Consider the following 19,235-nt stretch of genomic DNA (forward strand, 5'->3'; position numbering starts at 1 on the left):
TAAGCTCTGGAATTCTCTCCCTAAATTCACGAATGTTCTTTAGGGAAGGAAATCTGCTGTCCTTACCTGGTCTGGCCTACATGTGACTCCAGACCCACAGCAATGTGGCTAACTCTTACATGCCCTCTGAAATGGCCTAGCAAGCCACTCAGTTGTATCTAACCGCTACAAAGTCTATAAAAAGGAATGAAACCGGACGGACCACCCGGCATCGACCTAGGCACCGGAAACGACAACGGCAAACCCAGCCCTGTCGACCCTGCAAAGTCCTCCTTACTAACATCTGGGGGCTTGTGCCAAAGTTGGGAGAGCTGTCCCACAGACTAGTCAAGCAACAGCCTGACATAGTCATACTCACGAATCATACTTTACAGACAATGTCCCAGACACTGCAATCACTATCCCTGGGTATGTCCTGTCCCACCGGCAGGACAGACCTAGCAGACGTGGCGAGACAGTGGTCCACAGTAGGGAGGGAGTTGCCCTGGGAGTCCTCAACATCAACTCCGGACCCCATGAAGTCTCATGGCATCAGGTCAAACATGGGCAAGGTAATCTCCTACTGATTACCACCTACCGCCCTCCCTCAGCTGATGAGTCAGTACTCCTCCATGTTGAACACCATTTTGAGGGAGCACTGAGAGTGGCAAGGGCACAAAATGTACTCTGGGTGGGGCTCTTCAATGTCCATCACCAAGAGTGGCTCGGTAGCACCACTACTGACTGAGCTGGCCGAGTACTGAAGGACATAGCTACTAGACTGGGTCTGCAGCAGGTGGTGGGGGAATCAACACGAGGGAAAAACATACTTGACCTCATCCTCAGCAATCTGCCTGTCGCAGATGCTTCTGTCCATGATAGTATTGGTAGGAGTGACCACCGCACAGTCCTTGTGGAGATGAAGTCCAGCCTTCACATTGAGGATACACTCCATTGTGTTATGTGGCACTATCACTGTGTTAAATGGGATAGATTTCGAACAGATCGAGCAATGTAAAACTGGGCATCCATGAGGCGCTGTGGGCCATCAGCAGCAGCAGAATTGTACTCAACCACAATCCGTAACCTCATGGCTCGGCATATCCCCCACTCTACCATTACCATCAAGCCAGGAGACCAACCCTGGTTCAATGAAGAGTGGAGGAGGGCATGCCAGGAGCAGCACAGGCATACCTCAAAATGAGGTGTCAACCTGGTGAAGCTACAACCCAGGACTACTTGCATGCCAAACTGCAAAACAACATGCAATAGACAGAGCTAAGCGATCCCATAACCAACGGATCAGATCTAAGCTCTGCAGTCCTGCCACATCCAGTTGTAAATGGTGGTGGACAATTAAACAACTAACTGGAGGAGGTGGCTCCACAAATATCCCCATCCTCAATGCTGGGGGAGCCCAGCACATCAGTGCGAAAGATAAGGCAGAAGCATTTGCAACAATTTTCAGCCAGAGATGCCAAGTTGATGATCCATCTCGGTCCCCTCCTGAAGTCCCCAGCGTCACAGATGCCAGACTTCAACCAATTCAATTCACTCCGTGTGATATCAAGAAGCGACTGAAGGCACTGGATACTGCAAAGGCTATGGGTCCAGACAATATTCCGGCAATAGTACTGAAGACCTGTGCTCCAGAACTTGCCACATCCCTAGCCAAGGTGTTCCAGTATAGCTACAACACTGGCATCTACCCGGCAATGTGGAAAATTGCCCAGGTATGTCCTGTACACAAAAAGCAGGACAAGTCCAACCTGGTCAATTACCGCCCCATCAGCCTACTCTCAATCATCAGTAAAGTGATGGAAGGTGTCATCAACAGTGCCATCAAGCAGCACTTGCTTAGCAATAACCTGCTCAGTGACGCTCAGTTTGGGTTCCGCCAGGGCCACTCAACCCCTGACCTCATTACAGCCTTGGTTCAAACATGGACAAAAGAGTTGAACTCAAGAGGTGAGGTGAGAGTGACTGCTCTTGACATGAAGGCAGCATTTGACCGAGTATGGCATCAAGGAGCCCTAGCTTAACTGGAGTCAATGGGAATCAGGGGGAAAACTCTCTGCTGGTTGGAGTCATACCTAGCGCAAAGGAAGATGGTCGTGGTTGTTGGAGGTCAATCATCTGAGCTCCAGGACATCACTGCAGGAGTTCTTCAGGGTAGTGTCCTAGGCCCAACCATCTTCAGCTGCTTCATCAATGACCTTCCTTCAATCATGAGGTCAGAAGTGGGGATGTTCGCTGATGATTGCACAATGTTCAATAACATTCACGACTCATCAAATACTGAAGCAGTCCGTGTCGAAATGCAGCAATATCCAGGCTTGGGCTGATAAGTGGCAATGACCATCTCCAACAAGAGAGAATCTAACCATCTCCCCTTGACATTCAATGGCATTACCATCGCTGAATCCCCCACTGTCAACATCCTAAAGGCTACCATTGACCAGAAACTGAACTGGAGCAGCCATATAAATACCGTGGCAACAAGAGCAGGTCAGAGGCTAGGAATCTTGCAGCGGGTAACTCACCTCCTGACTCCCCAAAGCCTGTCCACCATCTACAAGGCACAAGTCAGGAGTGTGATGGAATACTCTCCACTTGCCTGGATGGGTGCAGCTCCAACAACACTCAAGAAGCTCGACACCATTCAGAACAAAGCAGCCCACTTGATTGGCACCCCATCCACAAACATTCGCTCCCTCCACCACCGACACACAGTGGCAGCAGTGTATACCATCTAGACGATGCACTGCAGCAACGCACTATGGCTCCTTAGACAGCACCTTCCAAACCCATGACCTCTACCACCTCAAAGGACAAGAGCAGCAGATGCATGGGAACATCACCACCTGCAAGTTCCCCTCCAAGTCACACACCATCCTGACTTGGTACTATATCGCCATTCCTTCACTGTCGCTGAGTCAAAATCCTGGAACTCCCTTCCTAACAGCACTGTGGGTGTACCTACCTCACATGGACTGCAGCGATTCAAGAAGGCAGCTCACCACCACCTTCTCAAGGGTAATTAGGGATGGGTAATAAATGCTGGCATAGCCAGTGACGCCCACATCCCATGAATGAATTTTTTAAAAACCGTAATAGTGGGGCACAAAGCATATGCTAACTCTTACTTGGTTTGATCCAGCTTGCTGTTACCATTTGGCTGGATAAGTTCAATGTCACCGAGTCCTAAAAGGAAAATGCTTACATTTTACTAGAAACACTGACCAGCAGAAATATTGCAGAGATGTCTGTTCTATGAACTGAAAGCGTCTTTAAAGCTCACATAAAGTGTGTCGATGCTTTTTAACAAAAATGGCAGAAAGCATTTCTAATCAACAGCTAGTGAATGCAACATAGACACCATTAATAAATTACTAGCAGACATAAATATCCTAGCCATCATGCCTTTCTGACAGAAAGATTCAGTGGACCTGGATAGAGTAAGAAAATATGTAAATAAAAATTAATCTGGACAAAATATTGAACAAAATGAACTTCAAATCATAAGTTCATGATCAGCTATAAATTGATGTTCCAATAAAAGCTTTCTGGTACACACAGTGGGTTAGCGAAGCTGCATTCTGGAGGAGGTGATAGGAATGGATCTGACAGCCTTGTGTTTGCAAAATGGAGGAGTAGCTCATGAACTTAAGCTTTATCATTGCTTCCTTGCAACTAGGCCATTATCCTGCATGGGTCTGTAATAAATAGTCGGATTTTCTACTCAGCTGAAATGATAGGATGAAAATTGAACTGCACAGTTTGAGTTAGCCTTCGAGAGACGTAACTGAATTTACCACACACACGAGTGCTGTAATGATCGATGGTACCTGTACCCAGGTGAAGCGTTGGCAGTTACATTAGAGATGAAAACTGTTAGCCCAGACGTTTATCCGCTGTCGCCTGCCCAATCTGTGGTCACCAAGGTCAAGCCAATGAAGCCTCAATTGCAGAAATCTGTCTGCGGCAGTAATGTTTAAACTAAAATGGTTTTGCTGAAAACCTCTTTCCGGTGTCATTAGGGAGAAAGTGCAGTAATAAGCGCAGGCTGCTAAATGACAGCACACATTAAACTTTAAATGTGTCACATTCGCTAATGCACAGAAGGGAATTGTGCTTAGGGTTTTTATTGATATCCCCCAAATATATACAGTAATACCAAGGTTTCTCTTGCTGTCGAGAGAACCCTGAGGAGAACTTAAGGTTTCTGTGAAATGAATATTATGGTCAATAGTAACACCTGGCCCATCAATAACATGGTCTGATCTGATTCAGTTAAATCCATTACTTTTTGCAAAACACTTAAATAATGAATATCCATGCACTATCTGTCCCTGCAGGCAATATAAATATTTATTGTTTTAAAGAAGCATACTCTTGAGATAGAAAGATGCAAGGATATATAATTTTTACCCTAATTGATGTAACATGAGAAAACACCAATAAATCTATACTTTATAAAGGCAATTATAGCAATCATCAGAAAAGTTGATTTTTACTATACTTTGCAACAGTGCCTAAATGCAAATAGAAATGATTATTAACTACACTTAAGCTTCATCTAATGATATTTGATATGCACCTTTTTCTTTAACAAGTAATTTAGTGAGTGCTTGTTTGGGCTGATAATGAATACTTATGTAGTCCAGTCAAGTTTGGGCCAATTTGTTTTTTGCCACTACATAGGAGATATAACAAACATTTCTGTGTGGGAGACCCCCTGAAAATACTGGCCCATTCCTGGGGAGTCTTGTTAAATACTGATGCTATCCTACGCAGCCCTGTTCTAACATCCAAAAGACAGTGTCAGTTGTTCCCAATAGAAGATACTGCTGTTGGCAACAGAAGCAATGTGTTAAAAGTAAATAAAGAAATCTGGGAAAAATAGAACAAAAATTATAAATTTGGTCTGTCAAATCACTGTGTGCCCACGCCCAGATGAAAAATCTAATCAGCTCATGGAAATCTCACTCCCTCCCCTCACACCGATCTCCCCACACCCCAGTGTTTATAGACCCCAGTTTGAAAATCTATGCACAGTACAAGTTCGCCCATCACAGCGGTAACATTGAACCGCTGGTCACAGATCTGAAAAGGACAACAGATTTGTGTGATCAGCTTTTAGTTCTAACCTTTCCACCTAATTAATGAACTGCAACATTAGTATAAACCCAGTTTGACTTGGTCATTAAACCACAGCAATAATTATTTGTGCCAATCTAACAGTAGTCCCCTCCCCCTGACTGAATGATGTTGAGATGTGCTCTTAGAGGAACAAGGTTGCAACAAATTGTAGTAACTTAACTTGCAGGCAGGGGTGTCAGATTTCGAGTTACTTAATTGGATAGTTTCAATTTCCATATTCATTTCCAAAAATCCAATTGTCTTATTGGTATTTTGAATTTAAAATGGAGATTATCAACTACCTGGTTTAACTGTTGCATAGTGAGAATACAAGAGAAAATATTGTAAATCTGGAATTGTTCTTTCTAAATAAATACAGGTATAAGGCTGAATTTAAAAATGCCAGCCGAGAGCCTCACCTCCCTGCAGCGCATAATGGAAAATCTGGGGCGTGTTCCCCATGATTTACTTTCTGGAGCCAGTTTATGATTTCTTGACGTGTTCCCAGTGGATAGGCTTTCCAGCGGGAGTTCACCTTGAACTGGCACTCGTGCATAAATTTGCGCAGGCACTGCAAACGGTCGCAGTCTCACCTTTTGAGTGGGAAGTTATGTTTCATGTGGAACTTTGCACAGTCCAGGAGAACGTGGCGGTACAACAGCTTGGCAATAGACCATGTGAGTGCCTTGAGTATGCAAGTGTATCATTGCACATAGTTCTCCCATCGGTGGCTTTTCATTAATTCTGTTCCAATAAATAGAACAAAAATTGCTGGAAGTGTACAGCATCAAATGATGAGCATCTGGAAGAGAAAAGGCAGATTAATCTTTCGAATGGTGCCCTTTCACACAACAGTTCTATTTTCATTTCATATTTCACGTAGACTTGTTCTTTTTTATCATCTTTCGCACTTACGTACTTAGCACATTGCAATTTTAAGTGTTGTCCAGGATTTGGTGCATTGAATCCATTAATGAAGCAAAGGCAATGTACATTGACGCGCGATCTATTATATGTCTCCAGTATGAAGAGTTTTAGAGCACATTTTAATTTTGATTGTTTTAATTAAATGGGGATGCAGTTCAACACGAGAGGAAGAAAAAAAATGAGTGTACCTCCAGCAGCCAGTTTTACACACTCGATTCCCTTTCTCATTCAAATTCATTCCCATTGAATTTCACACACCCTACCTCCGTGAGTAACCTTTATTGCATATTGTACTGTCCAAGTTTAGACCTCAATGTTCTTGAATACAACAACTCAGAATGCTCCCATTGATTAATGTTAACTTATATTTTGCAAATGTGGTACTGCTTGTGGGCAGTTCGGGGGCTGAAGCAAGGCTATGATGTTCAGCTGCATACCCAGACTGTCCCTTTAAGGAAATAAAAACAAAATACTGCGGATGCTGGAAATCTGAAATAAAAACAAGAAATGCTGGAACCACTCAGCAGGTCTGGCAGCATCTGTGGAAAGAGAAGCAGAGTTAATGTTTCGGGTCAGTGACCCTTCATCGTTCCCAAGACCCGAAACGTTAACTCTGCTTCTCTTTTCACAGATGCTGCCAGACCTGCTGAGTGGTTCCAGCATTTCTTGTTTTTATTCCAAATTTCATGTTCCTGGTCTGAAGAAGGTCTGGCTTTGCATTTGTAACAAGGAGTGATATCTGATGTAGCATTGCTCATGGAAAGTCTGTGGTCTGGAGCATGGTTTTGATGTTTAGCTGCTAATATGGTCTGTCCTTTTAAAGTCACTATTCTGGTAGTCCTTGTGGGGAGTGGTCTAAGTAAACCTTAAGGCCAATCAGTGTTTAATTATCGCTGAGGGAGACATGCTGATTGCAAGAGCTCCAGGTGAGGGGGGAAAAAAAAGCTCTTTTTATTTACTTTTGCAGTGTGATGTCCAGAGTGCGATGAACAGTCTCAAAACTTATATCTGATTAGATTTTACTGCTGGATTGCTTCCCACCCTGAATTTTTATCTTTAACCATGGAATAAACACACAAGTTTACGAATGCTTACAGAATTCTTGCATTGCAACTTGAAAACCCACTTTATGACATCCGAATGCACATTCCAAGCAATTCTCCATGATTTCAACTTGCCTCAGCAAAAGTCAGCCCCAATTGGTTGGGAGCAATGTAATGATTTCTAATAAATATTTCTTCAAGCAGAACAGGCTTTTTTTTGCCCATGGTGAATGAGAAGCTGCTAAGTCCACAAACTAAGTGGGATACAAAGGAAAATGTTCAATTCAAAAATACCAGTCCCACAAAATCACGGCCTCGTGATTACAATTCTACTAGCCTGTGTTTTGAAATACTGTTGGGACTATTTGTAAGTACTGTTAATGATTGGATAAATCTATTAATGAATTTTATCTGTAGCTATTAGATACTCAAAATAAAATTGTTTCATTGTTAAAATAATACTGTTTCTGATTTAGTGCACTTTTATGTTTTGATATTGTTCGGTCTTCAGTCTCTGTATTGCTGTTTGCTACCAAGTTTGACAAGTTGTGATGTCTCCCCAGAAAAGATGGCATTTAGTAAATCAATAAGTAAACATAAATAATAGTTTGCTATAACAATTTCACAGATATCTAAGTTCAAAATAGTCCTAAAGGCTCAGTGTCCCAAGACCCATTTTCACAATTTCCCACAGGGTAAATGCCTCTCTGTAATCGTGGTGAACATATACTTCAAAATGCTTAAGAGCTAGTAGTAAACACAGGGTTCCTTTTCCACAGTTAAGCATCTCTTTTTGGTGTTTTTAGTTTTTTTTGAAAAGTATCCCACTGGCCTTTCTATGCCCGATTCATCGTCCTGTAACAGGACTGCGTCTACCCCAGGTGACTATCATCAATTGCTACTTTGAAGGGCATAGTGAAATTTAGGGCAGCCAACACTGGTTCCTTGATCAAAATGGCTTTCAGCCTCTCAAAAGATACTTGGTACTCTCCAAAACACACTATGTTGGCCTTCTTTTTTGTAGCAAATCGGTCAGTGGAACAGCTATAGTGCTAAAATTTAGTACAAACTTGCAGTAAACACCACACATCCCCAAAAACCTCATAATTTCCCATTAGTCTTAAGGGCAGGGAACTCATCAATGCTTGTACTTCTGCTGTTCTTGGCAACACTTGTCCTTGCCCTACTATATGTCTTAAGTAGGTTACCTGTGCTTCAGCAAATTCACTTTTGGCACGGCTTATCACCAAATCAGCCAATAGAGCGTCTAGTTGTTCCAAGTGCTCCTTCCGAGTGTCACTGTATACCAGCACATCATCATGGTAAACCACACACTTCAGAACACTGGCTACCACTTGGTTCATTGGTCTCCAGAAAGTTACTGGGGCATTTTTTAGCCGGAATGGCCTCACGCGGCATTGGAAAAGACCTTCTGGTTTGACAAAGACCGATTTTTTTTTAGCTCAGGTGTTAAAGGAACCTGCCAGCATCCCTTTAACAAATTAATTTTGGTAAGAAATGTGGCAGTGCCAACTCTGTCAATACAGTCTTCCAAGTGAGAAATTAGATAGGAGTCTGCCTTCATTACTGCATAACCTTTCTGTAGTCTATGCAAAATTACTTGAACTGTCAGGTTTAGGCACTAACATGACTGGGAAACTCCAGTTGCTTTGACTGGGTTTTCCAACATATATTGGATTTCTGCTTTCACCTGGGCCTGTTTCTCTAGACTGAGGCGATAAGGATGCTGTTTTATAGAAGATTCTCCAACATCCACATATATGGCTAAGGTTGTGCATCCTGGTTTATGCCTACAGACTCATTTAAATGATTTCAGTAGCCTTGTTAGATCTTCACATTGTTCTGCATCTAGATATGAAAGCATAGTGTCTAATCTCCCTAACAATTCAGTATTAGCCAAACAGATAGGACGTTCAATTTGAGAACTGTCTAGGCCTCCTTCTGCCTCACCCTCACTATCCCTTTCATTCCTCACTGTCCTGACATATCTGTTCTTGCTTATCCACCTCATGGCGGTGATATTGTTTCAACATATTGATGTGACGCAGCCGATTCTTTTTACGATGATCTGGGGTGTCAAATAATTTACTTTACCAATCCTTTTGACTACTTTATATGGTCCATTGAACCATGCTCTCAGCGGTTCATCCTGTAAAGGCAGTAATACTAACACCTCATCCCCTGGTTGAAATGTTCGGGTCTTGGCATGCTTGTCTGCCCATTTCTTCATGGTTGTTTTGGAAGCTAAACCACTTTTCAGGCTTTTGTGAGCCGTTCCCGGAACACGGACACATAATCTAACACAGAAGATTTGTCCCTCTGATTTAAAAACTTTTCTTTGATCAGTTTCAGAGGACATCTTACCTCATGTCCATAAACAAATTCAAAAGGACTAAAACCGGTAGACTCATTAGGTGAATCCCTAGTGGCAAACAAAAGAAATTCCAGCCATTTGTCCCAATTATGGGGATATTCATGGCAGTATGCCCTGATCATCATTTTGAGGGTCTGATGGTACCATTCTAAAGCCCCTTGTGTCTATGGGTGGTATGCTGAGGACTTTAACTTTATTATACCCAGATTACTCATAACTTACTGGAAATTTTTAGACATAAAATTGGAACCTTGATCCAACTGAATCTCAATCGGTAATCGATATTGAGCGAAGAACTGAGTTAACTTTTCTACACTAAGCAGAAATTGTTCTCAGGGGAATGGCCTCTGGGAACTGAGTAGCCATATCAATAATGTTGAGTATATAATGATGTCCCGCTTTTGTTTTTGCTAAAGATCCCACACAGTCTACCAACACTCTATTAAATTGTTCCCCACAATCTGGTATGGAAATGGGAGGTGCTGGTTTTATGGCAGGTTGTTGTTTCCCCACAATGTGGCACGATTTACAAAACTGCACCACGTCCTTGTAAAGACCTAGGCAATAAAACCGTTGACTTATACATGTTTGGGTCTTCCAGATCCCCACATGTGCCGTCATAGGAATTTCATGGGCTATCCGTAATATTTCCCGGCGATACTTGGGCGGTACCACTATCAGGTGAACTACATCCATTCTTCATCCGCAGGTCTGTGAGGAGGTCTCCATGTTCTCATCAGAATCCCATTTCTAATATAGCAGCCTTCCGGAAATCCCTTTGCTTCAGCTTCAATTTGAGCCGATTATGCCACTTTACTTAACTTTGGATCGGCTTGCTGAGCCTCAGAGAAGACTTATTCAGCATTTCCTTCAGATTATCCAAATCCACAAAGAAAGTTTCATATAAATAAATAGAAGGTTTCATATATTTGGCTATCTGTCTGTGGTGCCAATTTGACCACTAACAATGGAACTTGTTTAGCCATTGCTTGGGTCACTACACATGAAGGAAAAATTCCTGGAATCTTTTCCTGCAACTGCTCTGTCTCCTTAACATCACTTGGTCTTTCCGTGACTACTGGAGAAGCTACTACCTTCGCTCCAACCAAATCATTCCCCAGGAGTAGGCCAACTCTGTCTACAGGCAAACTATGGAAAACTCCTATGGTTACCGTTTCAGACCTTAGGTCACACTCCAGGTGCACCTGATACAAAGGTACGAGTATATATTCCCCTCTGATATCATTCACTAAAACCTTGCCATTCGATGCGCTCTCTGATGGAAAAGTTATGCCTTTACCCAGCAAAAGAGTTTGGGTGGTTTCTGTATCCCTCAGTATAACTATAGGTTTGCCTGCCTCAATTGAGGGATAAGCAGTTACTTTTCCTTTTGACAAGAATTCCCTATAACTCTCAGGTATCTTGTTCACATCTCCTGCACTCACAGTGATTTTTGGACTTAGCCTTACAGCTGCAGTCAGAGCTACAGCTGTCATAGTCCCGGTCAGGGTCCCATTGGTTTTGTGTACCCCAATAAGTCTCGTGGGTTTGCCTCACAATTTCCAGCATTCTGCACGAAGGTGTCCCACCTGTGGCAATGGTAACACTTAGTCTTTCAGAACTCACTTCCACCCTCAGCATCTTCCTTTCTGCCTGAGAAGGAGATCCCAGAGTAATCCCAGCTATCCCTTCTTGTCCCCGGCTACTTGCCTTCCTTTCACCCGCCCACCTTCTATCCTTCTTAACTTTGTGGAGGTGACAGACAAAAGGTTTGGATTGTAAACAAGCTTGTAATCATCAGCAATCTCAGCTGCCTGTCTGGCTGTTGATACCTTCTGGTTCTCTACGTGGGTTCTTACTAATGGAGGGGGTGAATTTTTTAATTCTTCCAGGAGAATTATTTCCCTAAGGGTCTCATACATAGCCTCAACCTTTAGTGCTCACATCCAAAGATCAAAGTTCATTTGCTTTACCCTCTCAATTTCTATATAAGTCTGCCCAGGCTGTTTCTGGAGGTTCTGAAATTTCTGCCTGTAAGCTTCACGGACTAACTCAGAAACAGTGAGAATAGCCATTTTTGTCTTCTCATAATCTGCAGAAGCCTCCTCAGAAAGCATAGCATACTTCATGAGCTTTGCCCATCAACATGCTTTGTATAAGCAATGTCCAGATTTCCTTTGGCCACTTCATCTGTCTCGCTATCTTTTCAAAAGTAATGAAAAATACCTCTACATCACAGTGGGCGGCACAGTGGCGCAGTGGTTAGCACCGCAGCCTCACAGCTCCAGCGACCCGGGTTCAATTCTGGGTACTGCCTGTGTGAAGTTTGCAAGTTCTCCCTGTGTCTGCGTGGGTTTCCTCCGGGTGCTCCGGTTTCCTCCCACAGCCAAAAGACTTGCAGGTTGATAGGTAAATTGGCCATTATAAATTTCCCCCAGTATAGGTCGGTGGTAGGGGAATATAGGGACAGGTGAGGATCTGATAGGAATATGGGATTAGTGTAGGATTAGTATAAATGGGTGGTTAATGGTCAGCACAGACTCAGTGCGCCGAAGGGCCTGTTTCAGTGCTGTATCTCGAAATCAAAAAAATCAAGTCACTTTCCGCAATCTTTGGGAGGGCTTGCACAAATTTAAACAGCTATCCACAAGGTGCTGGGTTGGGATCAGGTCTTTTCTCACCAGAATTTTCATTGGAGTCAAGGCCACCCTTTTGTTTTAGTTCCAACTTTTTAAATTTGAATTCCCTTTCTCGCTCCCTTTCTCTCTCCTGCCTCTCTTTTTTCCTTTTCTCTTTCCCTTTGCCATTCTAGTTCCAGCTTCTGAAATGCTCTTTATTTTTCCTGTTTTCTCTTCCTTTTTCCTTTCTTTTTCTCACTCCCTATCTCTGTCCTGAAATTCTGGCACTAATCTCTTCATGTCGAACTGAATCTGTGCCAGTGTTACTGTGTCTTCTTCTGATTCCACTCACCCCTCTGGCTCTTACACTTCAATCTTCAGCTGTCTGACCATTAGTCCCTGAATTTCCGATCTCCTAGCTTTTGATCTAATATGTACCTTCAAATGCTCCATCACACTTAACAGCTTGCCAACGGACAATGCCTTTAAAGAACCATAATCTATACCAGACTGCTGCACAAACGCACTTGCATCAAAAGTTGCCATTCCAGTAGTGCAAGCTTTACTGTAATGCGCAAGAAACCTGGGGTTTTCCTTTTCCCATTTTCAGTGATTCTTACCCCACTTACCATTGGCTTTGGGTTATCCCACACAGAGCCCCTAATTATATGTTATGACCGAGGTGGGAGGAGTGCACCATTTTTCTCGAGGGACTAATGCCCCTCCAGATCCTCCTTCCGCTTCACTTCCCTCTGACCCCACCCCTTCTGATCTGACCCCTTGCCGTGTATTCACTATACCCTCTGACCTCCCCCTCTCTGATGCTGAGCGTTCTGTAATCAGCAAAGGTCTCAGTTTTATCCCCTTACGCCCCCAAAACAATGAATTTCGCGCTCGGCATGACATTGAGCTCTTCTTCCGTCGCCTCCGCCTCCGGGCTCACTTCTTTGACCAGGAGTCTTCCCCCCGACCAGCAGACCCATTCACCCGCCTCCAACATTCTCCCTCTACCTGGACCCCTCCCCCTGGCCTCTTACCCGCGCTTGATCTCTTCATTGAAAACTGTCAGTGAGACATTGGTCATCTCAATTTCTCTGCCCCCCCTCACTCACTCTAACCTGTCCCCCTCTGAACTTGAGGCACTCTGTTCACTCAGGTCTAACCCCGACATGGTCATCAAACCGGCAGACAAACCTCTACCTTGCAGAAGCTCAACGCCAACTCACGGACACTTCTTCCTACCTCCCTCTGGACCATGACCCCACCACCGAACATCAAGCCACCGTCCAAAGGACTGTCACTGACCTCATCTCCTCTGGAGATCTTCCCTCTACAGCTTCCAACCTCATAGTCCCGCAACCCCGGACAGCCCGCTTCTACCTCCTTCCCAAAATCCACAAACGGGACTGTCCCGGCAGACCCATTGTGTCAGCCTGCTCCTGCCCCACTGAACTTATTTCTTCCTATCTAGACTCTATCTTTTCTCCGCTGGTCCAGTCTCTTCCCACCTACATCTGTGACTCTTCTGACACCCTACGTCATTTTGACAATTTCCAGTTTCCTGGTCCCAACCGCCTCCTCTTCACTGTGGACGTCCAATCGCTCTACACCTCCATCCCCCACCAGGATGGTTTGAGGGCTCTCCGCTTCTTCCTGGAACAGAGGCCCAACCAGTCCCCATCCACCACCACCCTCATCCGCCTGGCTGAACTTGTTCTCACATTAACAACTTCTCCTTCAACTCCACGCACTTCCTTCAAGTAAAAGGTGTCGCTATGGGTACCCGCATGGGTCCTAGTTATGCCTTTCTTTTTGTGGGATATGTCGAGCATTCTTTGTTCCAGTCCTACTCAGGCCCCCTCCCCCAACTCTTTTTCCAGTACATTGATGACTGGATCGGTGCCGTTTCCTGCTCCCGCCCCGAACTGGAAAACTTTATCAACTTTGCTTCCAATTTCCACCCTTCTCTCACCTTTACATGGTCCATCTCTGACACTTCCCTTCCCTTCTTTGACTTCTCTGTCTCCATCTCTGGGGATAGGTTGTCTACTAACATCCATTATAAGTCCACCGACTCCCACAGCTCCCTCGACTACACTTCTTCATACCTTACCTCCTGTAAGGACTCCATTCCATTCTCCCAGTTTCTCCGTCTCCGACGCATCTGCTCTGATGATGCTACCTTCATAAGAACTAGGAGCAGGAGTAGGCCGTCCGGCCCCTCGAGCCTGCTCCACCATTCAATAAGATCATGGCTGATCTTTTTGTGGACTCAGATCCACTTACCCGCGCTCTCACCGTATCCCTTAATTCCTTTATTGTTCAAAAAGATGTCTACCTTAGTTTTAAAAATGTTTACTGAAGAAGCGTCAACTACTTCACTGGGCAAGGAATTCCATAGATTAACAATCCTCTGGGTGAAGAAGTTCCTTCTTAATTCAGTCCTAAATCTGCTCCCTCTAATCTTGAGGCTATGCCCTCTTGTCCTAGCTTCACCTGCCAGTGGAAACATCCTCTCTACTTGTATCTTATCTATTCCCTTCATAATTTTATATGTTTCCATAAGATCCCCCCTCATTCTTCTGAATTCCAATGAATATAATCCCAATCTACTCAGTCTCTCAAAGAACAAAGAACAAAGAAAATTACAGCACAGGAACAGGCCCTTCGGCCCTCCAAGCCTGCGCCGATCCAGATCCTCTATCTAAACATGTCGCCTATTTTCTAAGGGTCTGTATCTCTTTGCTTCCTGCCCATTCATGTATCTGTCTAGATACATCTTAAAAGACGCTATCGTGCCCGCGTCTACCACCTCCGCTGGCAACGCGTTCCAGGCACCCACCACCCTCTGCGTAAAGAACTTTCCACGCATATCCCCCCCAAACTTTCCCCCTCTCACTTTGAACTCGTGACCCCTAGTAATTGAATCCCCCACTCTGGGAAAAAGCTTCTTGCTATCCACCCTGTCTATACCTCTCATGATTTTGTACACCTCAATCAGGTCCCCCCTCAACCTCCGTCTTTCTAATGAAAATAATCCTAATCTGCTCAACCTCTCTTCATAGCTAGCGTCCTCCATACCAGGCAACAACCTGGTGAACCTCCTCTGCACCCTCTCCAAAGCATCTACATCCTTTTGGTAATGTGGCGACCAGAACTGCATGCAGTATTCCAAATGTGGCCGAACCAAAGTCTTATACAACTGTAACATGACCTGCCAACTCTTGTACTCAATACCCCGTCCGATGAAGGAAAGCATGCCGTATGCCTTCTTGACCACTCTATTGACCTGCGTTGCCACCTTCAGGGAACAATGGACCTGAACACCCAAATCTCTCTGTACATCAATTTTCCCCAGGACTTTTCCATTTACTGTATAATTCACTCTTGAATTGGATCTTCCAAAATGCATCACCTCGCATTTGCCCTGATTGAACTCCATCTGCCATTTCTCTGCCCAACTCTCCAATCTATTTATATTCTGCTGTATTCTCTGACAGTCCCCTTCACTATCTGCTACTCCACCAATCTTAGTGTCGTCTGCAAACTTGCTAATCAGACCACCTATACTTTCCTCCAAATCATTTATGTATATCACAAACAACAGTGGTCCCAGCACGGATCCCTGTGGAACACCACTGGTCACACGTCTCCATTTTGAGAAACTCCCTTCCACTGCTATTCTCTGTCTCCTGTTGCCCAGCCAGTTCTTTATCCATCTAGCTAGTACACCCTGGACCCCATGAACTTCACTTTCTCCATCAGCCTACCATGGGGAACCTTATCAAACGCCTTACTGAAGTCCATGTATATGACATCTGCAGCCCTTCCCTCATCAATCAACTTTGTCACTTCCTCAAAGAATTCTATTAAGTTGGTAAGACATGACCTTCCCTGCACAAAACCATGTTGCCTATCACTGATAAGCCCATTTTCTTCCAAATGGGAATAGATCCTATCCCTCAGTATCTTCTCCTCATAAGCCAACCCCCTCAACTCCGGAATCAACCTAGTGAACCTCCTCTGTACCCTCTCCAGTGCCAGTATATCCTTTCTCAAGTAAGGAGACCAAAACTGCACACAGTACTCCAGGTGCCGCCTCACCAGTACCTTATACAGCTGCAAGATAACCTCTCTGCTTTTAAACTCAATCCCTTTAGCAATGAAGGACAAAATTCCATTTGCCTTCCTAATTACTTGCTGTACCTGCAGACCAACCTTCTGCAATTCATGCACAAGGACACCCAGGTCCCTCTGCATAGCAGCATGCTGCAACTTTTTACCATTCAAGTAATAATCCTTTTTACTGTTACTCCTACCGAAATGAATGACTTCACATTTATCAACATTGTATTCCATCTGCCAGACCTTTGCCCATTCACTCAATGTATCTATGTTCCTCTGCAAAGTTTCACAGTCATCTGCACACTTTGCTCTGCCACTCATCTTAGTGTCATCTGCAAACTTTGACACCCTACACGTGGTCCCCAACTCCAAATCATCTGTATAAATTGTAAATAATTGCGGTCCCAACACCGATTCCTGAGGCACACCACCAGTGACTGATTGCCAACCAGAATAGCACTCATTTATCCCCACTCTCTGCTTCCTGTTAGTCAACCAATCCTCTATCCATGCTAATACTTTACCCCTAACGCCATGCATCCTTATCTTATGCAGCAGCTTCTTGTGCAGCACCTTGTCGAAGGCCTTTTGGAAATCCAGGTACACCACATCCACTGGGTCCCCACTGTCCACCTTGCTCGTAATGTCATCATAGAATTCCAGAAGATTTGTCAAGCATGACCTGCCCTTCATGAACCCATGCTGCGTCTGCCCAACGGGGCAATTTCTATCGAGATGCCCTGCTATTTCTTCCTTGATAATAGACTCAAGCATCTTCCCCACTACAGAGGTTAAGCTAACCGGTCTATAATTCCCCATCTTTTGTCTACCTCCCTTTTTAAACAGTGGCGTCACATCTGCTGTTTTCCAATCTGCTGGGACTACCCCAGAGTCCAGTGAATTTTGGAAAATTACCGCCAGTGCACCTGCTATTTCTCCCGCCATCACTTTTAGTACCCTGGGATGCATTCCATCAGGGCCAGGAGACTTATCAATCCTTAGCTCCATTAGCTTGCCCAACACTACCTCTTCCGTAATAATGATTGTTTCCAGGTCCTCACCTACGTTCGTCTCTTTGTCAATTACTGGCATGTTATTAATGTCCTCCACTGTGAAGACCGATACAAAATACCTGTTCAATGCCTCGGCCATTTCATCATATCCCATAACTAAATTCCCCTTCTCATCCTCTAAAGGACCAACGTTTACTTTAGCCACTCTTTTTCATTTTATATATTTATAGAAACCTTTGCTATCTGTCTTTATATTCTGTGCTAGTTTTTTCTCATGTTCTATCTTACTTTTCTTTATAGCTCTTTTTGTGGCTTTCTGTTGACCTTTAACGTTTTCCCAGTCTTCTAGTTTCATGCTGTTTTTGGCCACTTTGTATGCCTTCTCTTTCAGTTTGAAAGATGGTGCTTCTGATATGACCTCCTTTTTCCTCAACCGAGGAATCCCCCCCACTGTGGTTGACAGGGCCCTCAACCGTGTCCGGCCCATTCCCCGCACCTCTACCCTCACCCCTTCCTCTCCCTCCCAGAACAGTGACAGGGTTCCCCTTGTCCTCACTTTCCACCCCATCAGCCTCCATATCCAAAGGATCATCCTCCGCCATTTCCGCCACCTCCAGCGTGATGCCACTACCAGTCGCATCTTCCCCTCCCTTCCCCTGTCGGCATTCCGAAGGGATCGTTCCCTCCGCGACACCCTGGTCCACTCCTCCATTACCCCCACCACCTCGTCCCCGTCCCATGGCACCTTCCCCTGCAATTGCAAGAGGTGTAATACCTGCCCATTTACCTCCTCTCTCCTCACTATCCCAGGCCCCAAACGCTCCTTTCAGGTGAAGCAGCGATTTACTTGTACTTCTTTCAATGTAGTATACTGTATTCGCTGCTCACAGTGTGGTCTCCTCTACATTGGGGAGACCAAGCGCAGACTGTGTGACCGCTTTGCGGAACATCTCCGCTCAGTCCGCAAGCAGGACCCTGAGCTTCCGGTTGCTTGCCATTTCAACACTCCCCCCTGCTCTCATGCTCACATCTCTGTCCTGGGATTGCTGCAGTGTTCCAGTGAACATCAACGCAAGCTCGAGGAACAGCATCTCATCTACCAATTAGGCACACTACAGCCTGCCGGACTGAAAATTGAGTTCAATAATTTCAGAGCATGACAGCCCTCTATTTTACTTTCATTTTTAGTTATTTGTTCTTCTTTTTTTTTACATTCTTTTTTACATTTTTTACAATTTTTTTTTGCATTTATTTCATTTCATCTTAGTTTGTTCAGTTTGCTTACCCACTGTTTTTTATTTTCAGGTTTGCACTTTCTGCTGTTCAATATTCAGTGCATTAACACCTAATCTGTACTAATGCTTTGTCTTTCAACACACCATTAACATATTGTTTGCCTTTGCTCTATGACCTTTTGGTCAGCTATGTGGCCTGGTCCAATCTAGACCTCCTTTGTTATCATTTGCCCCACCCCCACCTCACTTGCTTATAACCTGTGACTTTTCTAATATTTGTCAGTTCCGATGAAGGGTCACTGACCCGAAACGTTAACCCTGCTTCTCTTTTCACAGCTGCTGCCAGACCTGCTGAGTGGTTCCAGCATTTCTTGTTTTTAATACCATCTTTCTCCAGTTCCATTTCTCCATGGGTCACAAAGTATATTTCAATGTTTACCCAGTTACCGATATGGCCTATTATGTACTCTATTTTTATTTCAGCATAAAATCCATCAACCATGCTTCTTTAATAAACAACAAAATTATCAATTTATGTAAAACAAGATTTATTCAGTAAAGATGCAAAGCGTTAACACTAATTAACTTTAATATGAAAGTTCCCTTAAATTAGCCCAACGTACACAGATACACACACCAGTTAAAGAAAAAATAAAGAAGTTTTTTCTGCAGAGATCCCTTTACAAAAAAGGCAAAACAAACTTTGACCAAATACTTGTTAATTCTTGAAGGAAAAGGAGAAGATATGGAGTGATATC

Source organism: Heterodontus francisci, chromosome 15, assembly GCF_036365525.1.
Source record: "Heterodontus francisci isolate sHetFra1 chromosome 15, sHetFra1.hap1, whole genome shotgun sequence".
NCBI lineage: Eukaryota > Metazoa > Chordata > Chondrichthyes > Heterodontiformes > Heterodontidae > Heterodontus > Heterodontus francisci.